We start from the raw sequence: 13,917 nt of genomic DNA, 5'->3' as shown, positions 1-13,917 counted from the left end.
AGCGCTGAGCTCAGGGCAAATGCTCAATAATTGCCTGCTAGGCAAGGGTTGTTTTTGATCCGTTTCAAATCCAGGCCGGGTTTTGGGCCTATCCCGCGCAGGCGTTCGGAAGTACAGCTTTACCGCTGGGGGCGGAGCTTCGCGAAGCTCCCGCGCTCCGGGGGCGGGGGCGGAGCTTGCCGCCGGCGGAGGGCGGAACCCACGCGGGGACTTCTCTTGGGCAGAGCTGCGCAGCGGGTGCGGAGGGCGGGGGTTTGGGGGCAGGTAGGGCGCTGTGAGGTTGGCTGGGGTGGGCAGGTGGGGTGCCGCTGCCGACCCTTGGTGGCCCCCAGGGCTTGGGCCCCTTAGCCCGGAGTTAGCCCCAGAGGGGACGAGTGTTGCTGGGAGGCGGAGGGCTGCTTGGCCGCGAGTCCTGTGGTGATCGCGAGCATGTGTGCGGGCGCGTGTTTATCTGAGGCCCCGCGGGGCGGCCAACCCCGGACCCCTCCTCCTTCCGCCAACGCGGGTAGGAAATCGGAGCTCAGAGACCGGGACGCCAGGCCTGGAGCTGACGCGTTCCTCCCCGCTGGCCAGGCGACCCCAGGTCGCGCCCTCTCTTCGTGCCCCCCACCAGAGGGGACAACTCCGGCCCAAGTCCTGGCCGAGAGGGAGCGCTGTGGAGACGCGCTGCCTTCTGTCTGGACACGTTGGGCGAGTGGTGGGAGTTCCAGAGGCTTGAATGTCAGGGTTTTAAAACACGTGTTTGTCTCTGTCATTTTTACTTTTAGGGTTTTGGCCAAATTGGGCGAGGGCACAAAGTAACCACTTACCCCTTCTCACCGAGGAGGAACGGGAGAAAGGGTAAGTAAGGAATGGTTAGGGGTGGAAGGAGCTAGGACTTTATCCTGAAAGAGACTGAGCCAGAGAGAAGGACTAGATCCAGAACTGCACTTGGATCTTGGGGCCAAATTGTACGTTTTCAGCAGGAACCTAAGGCCCACCTTCAAGGGTCACAGGCTCCAAGTCGAAGAGGTTTTTATTTTCAGGTGTTTTGGAGTCCATAAGTTGGCTGGGACTTTGACAGCTGGCATAGGTCCCTTTTAGCCACTTGACCTGGCAGAAAACTGTCATTACCCTTCACCTCTCGGTAGTTGTCTGTCTCAGGCCCCCATCTCTTAGCTAACTTGGAATAATCTCTGAGACTGTGAAATTAAAGCATCATGGCTCTCCTTGATAATGAACAGGAACCCTTCCAAGGATCTTTACATTTTTAAAAGGGGACTCCTGTAAAAATCCTTTAGGACTCCAAAGCATAAAGTTAATAACAGTGTTACAAGTGTTGAAGTTCTTTTGGAATCTTCTCTTAAGCTCATAGAGAAAGGTATTTTGGGAGGGAGAAATGACCAGACTGGGCCTTTTCTTCTTGACTTTCCCTTTGATACCTCCTCACCAGCATTCGCTTCACTTCTGAAACGTTGCCAAACAGCATATTGAAGTCTTTGAAGGTTTGCTGTGATTTTTCAGTGTGGGCTCTTTTAACGGTTCTTCTCTGGAAATTTTCCATGATCCCTCCCACCCCTAGTATTAGTGAAATGAGACACAACTGCTCTCAGAAGTTTGGAAACACCTTATGCATCCTCTGTGTCCCATATAAAGAAATGTTTTGAATTAGTTAAAACTCGGGTAAGCCACAGGCAAGGATTTTGTAAATCACATTCTTGGATACTTACACAGGAAAACTGGAATTGCCCTCCATGGCATCTTGACATTGGCTGCCTGTGTCCTGAATCTTTATTATTTGTGTGTGCTCAGCTGGCAGATGGCCACATAACTTACTTTCTGAAAAAAATAGGAAATAGTTGTTTATTGGTGATAGGTTCATTTATTGATTCAATAGATATTTTTTTTTTACCAGAGTGCTGAGCACTTTGATGTGAGTAAGGTGGTGAGAATGAGGAGACTGTTGGAGATGACCATTTGGGGGCAGGCCTTTTACCGGTTTTCTGTGTTTTTTCTGAATAGTTAAGTGTTAATGTAGAAGACGTTCACTGTACTGCTGATGGTGGTTGCAGTGGTGTGGGAGAACAGCGTTATTTCCTGCCTTACTGATACTTTCAGAAATGAACGTTAAAGGATGACTGACCATGGTGATTTGTGTCCTGTAGTAAAGTTATAGTCATTTTCCAGTGTAATAAATGTATTGAACCAGCATTATAATTAGATGAGGATAATTTTTTGAATTGTTCCAGAAAAATGACCTAAGATTAGAAAGCATGGACAATGTTAAGGATGATGCACTTAGGAAAATAAATGCTAAAGTAGGCTGTGCACTTATGTGGGTTTCTTTACATTTAGCCTCGCTTTTTTTTGTTTCTTTTAATTTTTAAATTTATTTTTGTAATTTAATTTTTATTGGAGTATAGTTGATTTAAAATGTGTTAATTTTTGCTGTACAGCAAAGTGAATCAGTTATACATATACATATATCCACTTTTTTTTTAGATTCTTTTCCCATATAGGTCATTACAGAGTATTAAGAGTTCCGTGTGCTATACAGTAGGTCCTTATTAGTTATCTGTTTTATATATAGTAGTGTGTATATGTCAATCCCAATCTTTTTTTTTGACCGTGCTGAGTGGCTTGCGGGGTCTTAGTTCGCTGACCAGGGATTGAACCCCAGGCCCCGGGCAGCAGAAGTGCTGAGTCCTAACCACTGGACTGCCAGGGAATTCCCATAACCTCTTTTTTTTTTTTTTTTAAATTGAAGTGAAACAAGTTGTCTTTTTTTGGTTACAAAAGTTATATAAGGTAAAAAAAAAGTTACTTAAAATTAAATCTTGCAAGGTTATAAAAGGTAGAATGTGAGTCTCATCTGAAATCAGCCTCAGACGACCACTGCTGGGTAAAAATGGTAGGTTTCTGCCTTTTACCTTCATATTCTTGGCTATTTACCTCTGCTCTTTGTTCTACTCCAAATCCTGTGTGGAAGTAGCATGCCTTTTATAGTCTTTCAGACATGGATGTGAATCCTGACTCTTATTATATTAGCTCTGCGACTGTAGGCCAGTTAAAACTTCTTTGCCCCTAACTTCTCATCTATCAAGACAGAACAATGAGTATATTAAAAAGAAAGTGTAAAAACAGTGCCTGGTACACAGATACTGTTAACTTCCCTTCCTGTTTCTCTATCGGGTCACCCACTTTCTTTTGATCTTGCTTGTGATTGTGGAAAGCATTCTAGTACTTACTTTCCTAAAGGTGCTAAGCTTCCTGGGTATTTGCATTTTCACAGGTGATCACCTTTTCTGTCTGATCCTAGAATTTCTGGGACAAGGACTGACACCTGATTCCCTCTATCAGATCATTCCACATCGGAAAGAGTGTCAGCTTGAAAAGTGAAGGGGAAGGGTTTCCATAATGTGTTTAAAAAGCTCTGACGCTGTTCCCACAGTGAGAAAGACATACTACCACATTTAGCTGAGTGTTTAAAGTTAGGATTTTTATTTCAGAAATGTCTTTGGTTTATAAGAATTACAATAAAAATTCTGATGCTTCATGTCCAAACTGTCATGATTTTGCCAAGTCGTGGGTTTAATATACAGCTAAGCTGTGTATTTAGTGTAGCTAATACTGTTCTGGAAGCCAAGAAAGACAAGTCCACAGACATCTGATTTCACACCAGACATCTGGTTTCACTTTGCTAAAGACTACATTTTGTCAGTAGATTACAGGCATATCAGCTGTACTGCAGTAGTTTGTGGCATTTCTATCATAAGCTGCGGTCTGTAGGATTTAGTATGATGTTTTATTCAAATGACAGCACACTGTAAATGAGCACCTGGTCAGATAAGCATATTTCCCACAGCTGTCTTCTAGTGTCATGGTTCTTACAAGTTAACAAGGTGAAATAGTTTCTATCCTTGGTGATTTTTTGTGGAAGAAAATATTCTTAAGGAAAAGCCTCACTTAAGAACTCCTTGTATTCCTCAGATTTTCAAGACCACTTTTGTTTGTCATGTTGAACAAATAAAATAACAAATAGCATTTAGATTTCCAGGCCAGGACCCCAAAGCTTTGCTAACTCATTGTGTGCCTTTGTGTATTAGTGATACTATAGACTGTAACCAACACTTATAATAGTGTTTTGGAGAATAATGTATTCTGAGTTGCAACCTAGAATGGCTGGACCACATCTCTCCATTTTGAGGTGGTCAGGGGTGTAGAAATACTCTGGAGAAATATTCCTGGGTTCTTGGGCCAGCTCTGTCATTGCTGTGTGACCTTGGACACAAATTTCCCATCTGTAAAATGGGGTACTAATTATAAATGATTACTGTGAGATTTAGGGAGTTTTTTTGTTTTTTTTTTTTTGCCCTCACCTCGGAAATGCAGGATCTTAGTTCCCTGACCAGGGATGGAACCCGCACCCCCTGCTGTGGAAGCATGGAGTCTTAACCACTGGACTGCAGGAAAGTCCCAGTGAGTCCAGGCTTGTGGCTCCAGCTGAAGGGAATTACCCACTGAAGCTGGGACTTGGTAGTGGGACTGGGAAAGGGGTATGGAGAATCATGACAAAGGGGAGGAGTGGTGAACTGAGAGAGGAAGGTGCCAGTGTTTTGCTCAGTCCATGGACACAGGTTGTTGAATTACTTGACTCAGAGAAAGAACCACCTTTATCTCTGACCTTTCTGCTAATCTTTTGTCAGCTGCTCCCTTGGAGACTCTTAGTTCCTTATTGCCTGCTTAGTCCAATGACAGATTTTCTCTTTGTCACCTTTGTACTATGTTAATAACCATATGTTTCTATTTTTTTTAATGGGTGGGACTTAATAATAGATGTCTGTACTTCCTTAAGATCTGGATTCTTTTTCTATACTTAAAGTCCTGTTGATCTTTTTTCCTTTCATTGGCCTACAGTTCATACATTAATTCCTTTTTAAAATTTTCTGTATGCTGTGTGCATTGAACTAGTGCTGAGGATAGAAAGTTGAAAAGTCACTTTCCTTGACCAAGGAGCTTACAGTCTATAGGACAGTGGACATCTTGACCAACAGTTCAAATATTGTGTGCTATTTGCTCTAATGGAGATACCTACACATGCAAAACAAGCCTAGCAGAAGCTCTTGATCCCTGACAGGAATGCCAGAGAAGGGCTTTAGCCGTGGTTGTGTTTGAGCCGAGTCTTGACAGCTGAGTAGGATTGGGCAGGGTGACAAGCAGCACAGAGCATTTCCAGGTGGAGCTAATAACATGAATAGTTGTGTGGTATTATGAGAGCATAGTGTGTTCTGGGAACTGTAGGCAAGTCATTATATTAGAGTGTGAAGGGCAAAGTCAGGCGTGAAAGGAGATGAAAGTAGAAAGCTAATTCGGGGCGCATTTCCCATCCCATGTGTTGTAGTGAGCCACTGAAGAAATGTGAATGGCCTGAAAGATCACCCTGAAAGCAGTGTGCTGGGTAGATTGGGGTCCAGTGGGGTGGGGATGGGGTAAGATTGGGGGCCGGAGTGGACAGTGCAGTTAGCGTGGATGATAGGAGGTTGAGAGCCCAGACAAAGGCAGAAGTAGTAGGGGTGCTCAGAAGTGAGAATGTGTAGGAGAATATCTAGCAGGAGGGAGAGCTGGCTGGTCTTTGCGACTGTTTGAGTGTGAAGGGAATGGGAGAGTGAGGCTGACTAGAATGCCTGCCAGGTTTCTGGGTAGTGGGAGGGAAAAGAGAAGAGGAAGCAGTTCTGAGGGGGAAGGTGATAGTTCAGATTTGGACACGTTGTGTTTAACGTGCTTGTGGGGCATGTCATTGGTGAGTTGGAGGCATCTAGGGGGCAGTTGATATGGTCTTGGAGCATCACAAGAGCTGGGGAGGCTGGAGATACAGATTTCTGAGTGCTTGCCACATGGAGAGTGGTTGAAGGCATGGGTAAGGATAAAAGTGCTCAGAGGAACTGCATAGAAAGAGAAGAGAAAAAGGCTGAAAGTAAGTCCTAGAGGATATTGACATTTTAGGGACAAACCAAGAAAAAGAAAGATGTAAGGATGCTGAAGGAGAGTGACCAGAGAGGCTGGGAGAAAAGAGAAAGCAAAACGTTTCAGGTTCTGGGCAGAGTGAACTGCCCTGGGTGAAGGGGTAAACAGGAGGGGAGGGAGTGGGGCTAGAGTAGATAGGCCTGGGTACTTTCTCAGAGCTTCTGGCTTCATTGGTCTTCAGTTCAGAAGGTTGCCTGTAATCAGTGTTCTTTGTCACACCTTCTTGTGAATGAAAATCAAGTTGTCCCTTTGTTTGCCTAATCTCTCGCTTTAAAAAAAATTCATACCTGATCTTACCTTCGGGTATCTCATTTTACCCCATTTATCCTATTCTTTCTTGGCCTAGGGTTCCACTACTGTCTTGCTCTCAACATGTCGGGCCTTTTTGCATACATTATGAGAAATTGAAAAATTTCAGAAGAGTGTCTACTAGGAGGCCAAGGTGGAAATAACCATACCAAACATAAAAAACCAAAAACAAAAACCATATAATTCAGCAAATACTTTTTAATATCTACTATCTATCTTCAAGGCTCTGGATACAAAGATATATAAGATGGGAAGGATGAATAATATAGGGACCCTACCGTTAAGGAGCCCTCAGGCCAGTAAGAGAAATGGATGTGTAAATAAATGCCTTGTGCAGTATATGCTATTTAGAGGTAGAGTTCAGGGTAAGATGGATGCTGAAAAATGGGCTTCTTTATTTTGTGTGATCCTGAAGGCTTCATGGAGGAGGTGATGCTTGAGTTAAAGCTTGCAGTGGAGTTAAGGTGTGGGGTGATGGGGTTCAGGGAGAGGAATCAGGGGAATAAAATATTCCTTGGTGGCTCCATGAAAGCAGCAGAATGGGTTTGAGTTTCCCATCTCTTCTTCCTTCTTGTTCTGCTTCGTTTATTGCAAGGTATCTTTGTCGTAGGGGATAAGGATGTTTTAGCTAACATGTAGGGATATCCACAGTTTCTCCCTTTGTGGCATAAACTTTCTGTGAATTTATCACCACTGGTTTATTATATATTAGATGGCTAAAACAGACCAAAGCAATTAAATCAGAATTTCTGGGGGATGATGTCCAGGTATGGGTAATTTTCAAAGTGCCCTAAGCATTCAGAGTAGAGAACCACTGGCTAAAACATGGTACAGAAGAAAAGTGTCAGGTTTGGAGCTAAAAAATTGTAGGTTGAATTCTTGCAATTCCTTTTAATAACAATGTGTCCTTAGTTAAGTTACATTTACACGCAGATGTGGTTGTAACAGTGAAATGTTCCATTGACTTTCTCTAGGAGTAGACAGGCTAAGAGCCAGCCACCTTGTCCTGCAAGATAGTAACCATTTTATGGGTGGGACTTAAGATTTCACCATCATGAGCATTTTGATACTATATTTTACTATGTGTAATGCTAAAAGTTGAAGACTTAAAGCAAAAAAGCAAATCCTTAAAGAAACAATGAACAGTGGAACTTTTCTTAGTGTGACATATTCTGTTTAAAATTACACAAATGTTTATTGTGATTAAGGTTGTAAAGTGTATAAATATCCTCAATGTCAATAATGTAATTGTTTAGTATTAACATGCTATAAATGTTAGGTTTTTATTTTCAAAATCTGTACACTTAAAAAAAAACCAGAATTCTTTCAGAAGATAGTAAAAACCCCAAAAAGTACCATGAAGAGTCACAAATTCAGTTATATTGCAGGTCTCATCATGTCTGTTAAGTATGCGGCGACATGTGCTGTATCTCTGTGCTGTGGAAAGCCTGGTGTGTTAGTGCCGGTTGTGTAATCATATAGAAATGATCATTCTTACAGTATTATAACTTATTTTACTTGAGAAGTGGTGTCACTTAATGACAAGGAAACTGAATCTAAAGCCTAGAGACTATTCCCAACGTGGTTTAAGTGCTCACTCCTATGTGGTAGTAGGTAAGTTAGCCTCTCTGAGCCTTTTATGTAAAATCTGGATGCATTTGTTCTCTGTTGCTTTGTACCATATCGAAAACTTTGTGGCAGAAAACAACAGTAATCGTTTATTATCTCATGGTTGCTATGGGTCCGCAATTCAGGTGGTTCTGGCTCAGGGTCCCGTGAGGTTGTCAGCAGATACCAGGTGGAGGTGCAGTTAGTGGAAGGTGTGCCTGGGGCTAAAAGATTCACTTCCATAGTGGCTGGCAAGTCGGTGCTGGCAAGTTGGTTCCTCTCCATGAGCTATCCCCACTCAGGCTTCCCCAGAGTCCCATACCAAGAGACCAAGTTCTCTTCAGTGTCCCCCAGCACCTTTGCCCTAGCGCTGGGTACTTTGTTGGTGCTTACTTGGTATTTGCTGAACTGAGTTGGATCCCTGGTGAAACTCCAGCCTTTGTGCCTCCCCTGAAACTTTAGATACAGAAGGTTGATTTTTGCTCAGGTGGTGGTGGTGGTGATGGTGGTAACTCCTGCCAGAACCATTCTTAAGCCTGTCTTATGGGTCCCTGTTTTGCCACTGGAGTCCTTAGCCTCTCCCAAATGACTCAGGTGTTTGGGTCTGCCAGTGCTTAGCCCTGCCTCGTCGTTGATGAACAGAGCAAACAAGCACACACACCCCCCGCAGTGGTTCCGTGTGACTGTTTCAAGATCTCAGTGAACTCCTGCTCAGTTTGGTAACTCATAGCGTGTTTCTGACGTCTGAGATTAAGAATACCTAGAAGATAAAAATGTACGTCTTTCTTCCATGTAATATATCATAAAAATTAAAATTTTGCAATTTTATCCAAAACTTTATTCTGAGAGCCAGGTCTTTGTAATGACACTTTGACACACACACTTTTATATATCTTTCTGTTGAAAAATGTTTATAGCATTTACGGTCAACTTTTGAAAAGTCATCTTGCTTGTGGCCGGAGGACACATTGTAAACACATTATCAAGTTCTAGTTTTGGAATCATGTTCAGCAAAGACATTTTTTAAAGAAAAGGGAAATGCTTGTAATATCATGTTTTGTATTTTAGGACAATTTAATTTCATATGATTTTCGCATTATGTAGACCAGTAAGTTCAGAGCATCTCAGGATTGTTTTCTCCTTTCTGTGCTCTCTTGTGGATTTTTCTGCAGATTTCCCTCTTTCGTAATTCTTTACCTTCTTAGCCACTACCTGCCTTCTGCATCTGTTGTCTATACTTAATTTTCTCCGTGTCTTTGGACTTAGTCTACCAAGTCATGTTAGATGCTGAGCAGGCTACGAGGGGCAGAGCAGGATTGGGAGTAGTGGTGGGTGTGTGAGGCAGAATGTCTCTGAAGGTTGATGGCCAAGGGTGTTCTTTCCTAAACAGGTGAAAGTGCACCTCTGAAGCAATGATTGAACAGATTAGAGTTGCCACAGATAATTTACCTTAATTTTTAAAATATACTTTATTTTTTGGATTAGTTTTAGGTTTACAGCAAAATTGAGTGGAAGGTACAGAGATTTCCTACATGCTCTCTACCCCTACACATGCAGAGCCTCTCCCATTATCAACATTACTTCCCAGAATGGTACATTTATTACAATTGATAAACCTACATTGACACATCATTATGCCTCATGCTCATAGTTTACATTAGGGTTCACTTTTTTTTTATAATTTAAATTTATTTATTTATTTATTTAATTTTTGGCTGTGTTGGGTCTTCGTTTCTGTGTGAGGGCTTTCTCTAGTTGCAGCAAGCGGGGGCCCACTCTTCATCGCAGTGCGCGGGCCTCTCACTATTGCGGGCTCTCTTGTTGCGGAGCACAGGCTCTAGACGCGCAGGCTCAGTAGTTGTGGCTTACGGGCCTAGTTGCTCCGCGGCATGTGGGATCTTCCCAGACCAGGGTTCGAACCTGTGTCCCCTGCATTGGCAGGCAGATTCTCAACCACGGCACCACCAGGGAAGCCCCTAGGGTTCACTCTTCGTGTGTACGTTCTATGCGTTTGGACAAATGTGTAATGTCATGGATTCACCATTATAGTATCATACAGAGTAGTTTCACTGCTCTAGAGATCCATTGTGCTCTACCCATTCATCAGTCTTTCCTAATCCTTGGCAACCACAGATCTTTTTACTGTCTGCATAGTTTTGCCTTTTCCAGAATATCATGTACTTGGAATATATACACACACACACACACACACACACACACACACACACACACACACACATATATGTATGCCTGAATTTTTAGTTTGCCTGTGGTAGCAGATTATTTACTAAGCATTTTGGTATTTTTCCAAGAGCTTATTTGTTTAGTAGTTACTTTAATAAGAGTTTTATTAGTGTCAGATTAAGATACTAAATACCTATTATTTGGTTTGTTAAGTATTAACAATTTAGTGTTATTATCTAAGAGTAGTTTGCAGCACTTTATAAACTAATTAGCTTGTGTTTTTAATGAGTCTATTTTTTATGGGTAAGAGAAGTACTATAATCTGAACAAATGGGTTATGAAAACACATTAGAAGGTTCATAGTTTGAGGCATATCTGGTGTATATGGCTGCATGACGTTAATACTCTAAACATTTTATTAAAACTATTATTTTGAAATTAGGCATTAAATGTAAATTTCTAGACATTAAAGTGGTGATGTATAGTGACAAAAATATGGAATGGGGTTATGAAGACTTTTTATACAAGTGCTAGCTCTACTATCAGCTATGTGAACATGAACTTTTGGTTTCTGAGTTTCATTTTCCTTTTGGGAAAATGGGGATTAAAGTATACTTCATTGGTTAATTTTGAGGACTGTGTATGTAAGCCGTTTATTTGAAACCTATGTAAATTTTAACTCATTACAAAGAAATGTGAAGAATTATTTGGTTAATGAGTCATACTTGGTTACTGTCTCCAACTTAAATTTTTTTTTCTTTTTTTTTAGTTTTGTAGAAGAGTCCTCAAGGGAAATAATGATTTGGGGTTAAGAAGGTAGTACTTCTGAAAAGATGCTTATTTATCTGTGCCCGGGGTGGGGGGGGGGGACTGTATTTTTTTAATCTGAAGGTTAAGAAGGTAGTACTTCTGAAAAGATGCTTATTTATCTGTGCCTGGGGGCGGGGTGGGGAACTGCATTTTTTTAATCTGAATTTGTCTTACTGATTAAGCCTGCTTGTGTCTTCTTATGAAAGGTGTACATTTTGGGATATTCTGCTTGCGTGCTTGGCTCCTAATCATATTTATTACCTAGCTGTCAGCTTGAAATGTTAGTCCTCCTTCCAAAAGCATGAATTATAGTGTCACATTCTGTATAGAGTCAGAGACACATTATTTCCTGTTTATGGTGAGAAAAACCTGGATTCTAAAGCTCTTATGACCAGACTCTGTGTGGTTGAAGCCACTAGGGCAGGGTAGAGTTTGGTAGAGAGATTCTGGGGGGAGAGCATAAAAATAGTCCTGTGAAGTTGAAATCCTGAGGCAGTTGGTGTATTGAATATAATCCTAGTTTTCAATCAGAATGTCCCCCTCTTTTATAATACGTAGACCTGTGGTCAGTGACATTCTAATGAATTAAAATTATAGAAAACTTTACACCTCTGAGTTTGAGAATGCTCAAGAGAGCTTAATTAATACAAGACAAAACTGTAATAGTCATTTCCTGTCAGGACAGTTGAAATCTTTATTATATTGTAATCTCAACTTTTTGTGTCTCTACTAATGTACAGTATTTTAAGAGGATTAATCTGACAAGTGTATAGGATCAGTTGGAAGGTAGAGGGAGTAATGAAAAGTAGACCAGTTGGGAAGCTGTAATTTACTTACAATGTAGTGAGGATTTTCACTATGATAATTGTGGGAATAGAAAGTAAGAAATGCACAGAAACCATAAAAGAGAATAGTGAAACTTGACTATATTAAAATTCTGCACTGCCAAAAACAGATTAAAAAAACTATATCAAAAAGCAAAGGCAGGGCTTCTCTAGTGGCGCAGTGGTTGAGAGTCCACCTGCTGATGCAGGGGACACGGGTTCGTGCCCTGGTCCGGGAAGATCCCACATGCCGCGGAGCGGCTGGGCCCGTGAGCCATGGCCGCTGAGCCTGCGCGTCCGGAGCCTGTGCTCCGCAACGGGAGAGGCCACAACAGTGAGAGGCCCGCTTACCGCAAAAAAAAAAAAAAAAAAAAAAGCAAAGGCAGGGCTTCCCTGGTGGCGCAGTGGTTGAGAGTCTGCCTGCCAATGCAGGGGGCACAGGTTCGAGCCCTGGTCTGGGAAGGTCCCACATGCCACGGAGCAACTAGGCCCGTGAGCAACAGCTACTGAGCCTGTGCTTCTGGAGCCTGTGCTCCGCAACAAGAGGCCGCGACAGTGAGATGCCCGCACACTGCGATGAAGAGTGGCCCCCGCTCGCCGCAACTAGAGAAAGCCCTTGCACAGCAATGAAGACCTGACACAGCCAAAATTAAATAAATAAATTTACTAAAAAAAAAAAAAAAAAAAGGCAAACTAGGATGATTTGCAATTCATATCATAGGAAAAGGGCTAATTTCATAAATATATTAATTCATATAATTGGAAAATTCATACTGTAGGAAAAGGGCTAATTCATAAATATATTGAAAATAACAACTCTGGGAAAAAGACCAACAATCAGAAAAATGGACAAAGATGGAAGGATATGAAAGGCAGTTCATAAAAGAGAAATGCAAAATAAAACTTCAGTGAATACTCGTTTTTCAACCTATCAAATTGGTAAAGAAACAAATTTTGAACACATGAGGTGTTACTAAGGGTATGGGAAAATAGGCAATGTCATTATTGCTAATGGATGTAGGAATTTTTGTAGTTTTTGTTGAGACCAGTTTAGAAATAGTTATCAAAACTTAAAATACACATATCATTTGATCCCCCTACCAGAATTTAACCCACAAATCTTGTACTTACGTGAAATAATGTATATTTAAGGATATTCTTGGCAGCAATTGGAAACAAGTGCTCATCTTTAGGGGACTGGATAAATAAATTATGGTACATGTAGTGAAATATTTAGTAGTTGTTAAAAAGAATAAAGCAGTTTATGTACACTGAAATGGAATAATTATTAAGTCAAAAAGGCAAGGTACAGAACAGTGGGTATTAGTAGGTTATTTTGGAGGAGACTAAATTAAAATATGTATTTTCTTGTATATGCACAGAGTATCTCTGGAGGGAATTATAAGAAAATGGAAAATGCCTCTGGGGGTTGAAACTTGGTGGCTGGATAACAGGGATGGGAAGGACTTTCATTTTCCACTGTATACCCCTTTTTGGATATCCTGAATTTTGTATTATACCCCCCGACCCCCTCCAAAAAAAAACCTAAAAAAGGAAGAAACATCTTCAACTCAAAATATATTTCTGTAATACTTATAGCCAACTCTGAAAAATTAGGGAATAGAAAAGTGAATTAAAAAAGAGCTCTGGGGCTTCCCTGGTGGCGCAGTGGTTGAGAGTCCACCTGCCGATGCAGGGAACACGAGTTCGTGCCCTGGTACGGGAAGATCCCACATGCCGTGGAGCGGCTGGGTCCGTGAGCCATGGCCGCTGAGCCTGTGCGTCCGGAGCCTGTGCTCCGCAACGGAAGAGGCCACAACAGTGAGAGTCCCGTGTACCGCAAAAAAAAAAAAAGAGCTCTGGTTCATATATCTGATGAGGGGTTAATATCCAGAGTATGTAAAAATTCTTACAACACAACAAGAAGCACAAACAGTCCAATTAAAAATTGAGCAAAGGACCTGAAGAAACATTTCTTCAAAGAAGATATATAAATGGCTGATAAGCACATGAGAAGCTCAAAATCACTAATCATTAGGGAAATGCACGCTTGTTAGGATGGCTATTATTAAAAAACATAGAAATTAACAAGTGTTGGTGAGGATGTGGAGAAATTGGAAAATTTGTGCAGTCTTAGTGAGAATGTAAAATGCTACAGGTGCTTTGGAAGGCAGTTCCT

At 41.6% G+C, this 13,917-nt stretch overlaps 1 protein-coding gene across 1 annotated transcript in view; it reads left to right on the top strand.

Moving 5' to 3' along the window:
* The first annotated feature begins 773 nt into the window (after positions 1–773).
* Positions 774–13,917, top strand: part of IMMP2L (inner mitochondrial membrane peptidase subunit 2) — a 914,463-nt gene continuing 901,319 nt past the window's right edge. Inside the window, exon 1 of the mRNA XM_065884239.1 lies at positions 774–840. The gene's annotated coding sequence lies outside the window, so the exon portion shown is untranslated. The remainder of the gene's footprint in view (positions 841–13,917) is intronic.

This window comes from Phocoena phocoena, chromosome 9 (genome assembly GCF_963924675.1).
Source record: "Phocoena phocoena chromosome 9, mPhoPho1.1, whole genome shotgun sequence".
NCBI lineage: Eukaryota > Metazoa > Chordata > Mammalia > Artiodactyla > Phocoenidae > Phocoena > Phocoena phocoena.
Note: the sequence above shows the minus strand (reverse complement) of the source record. Positions and strands in the feature narration are given on the sequence as shown.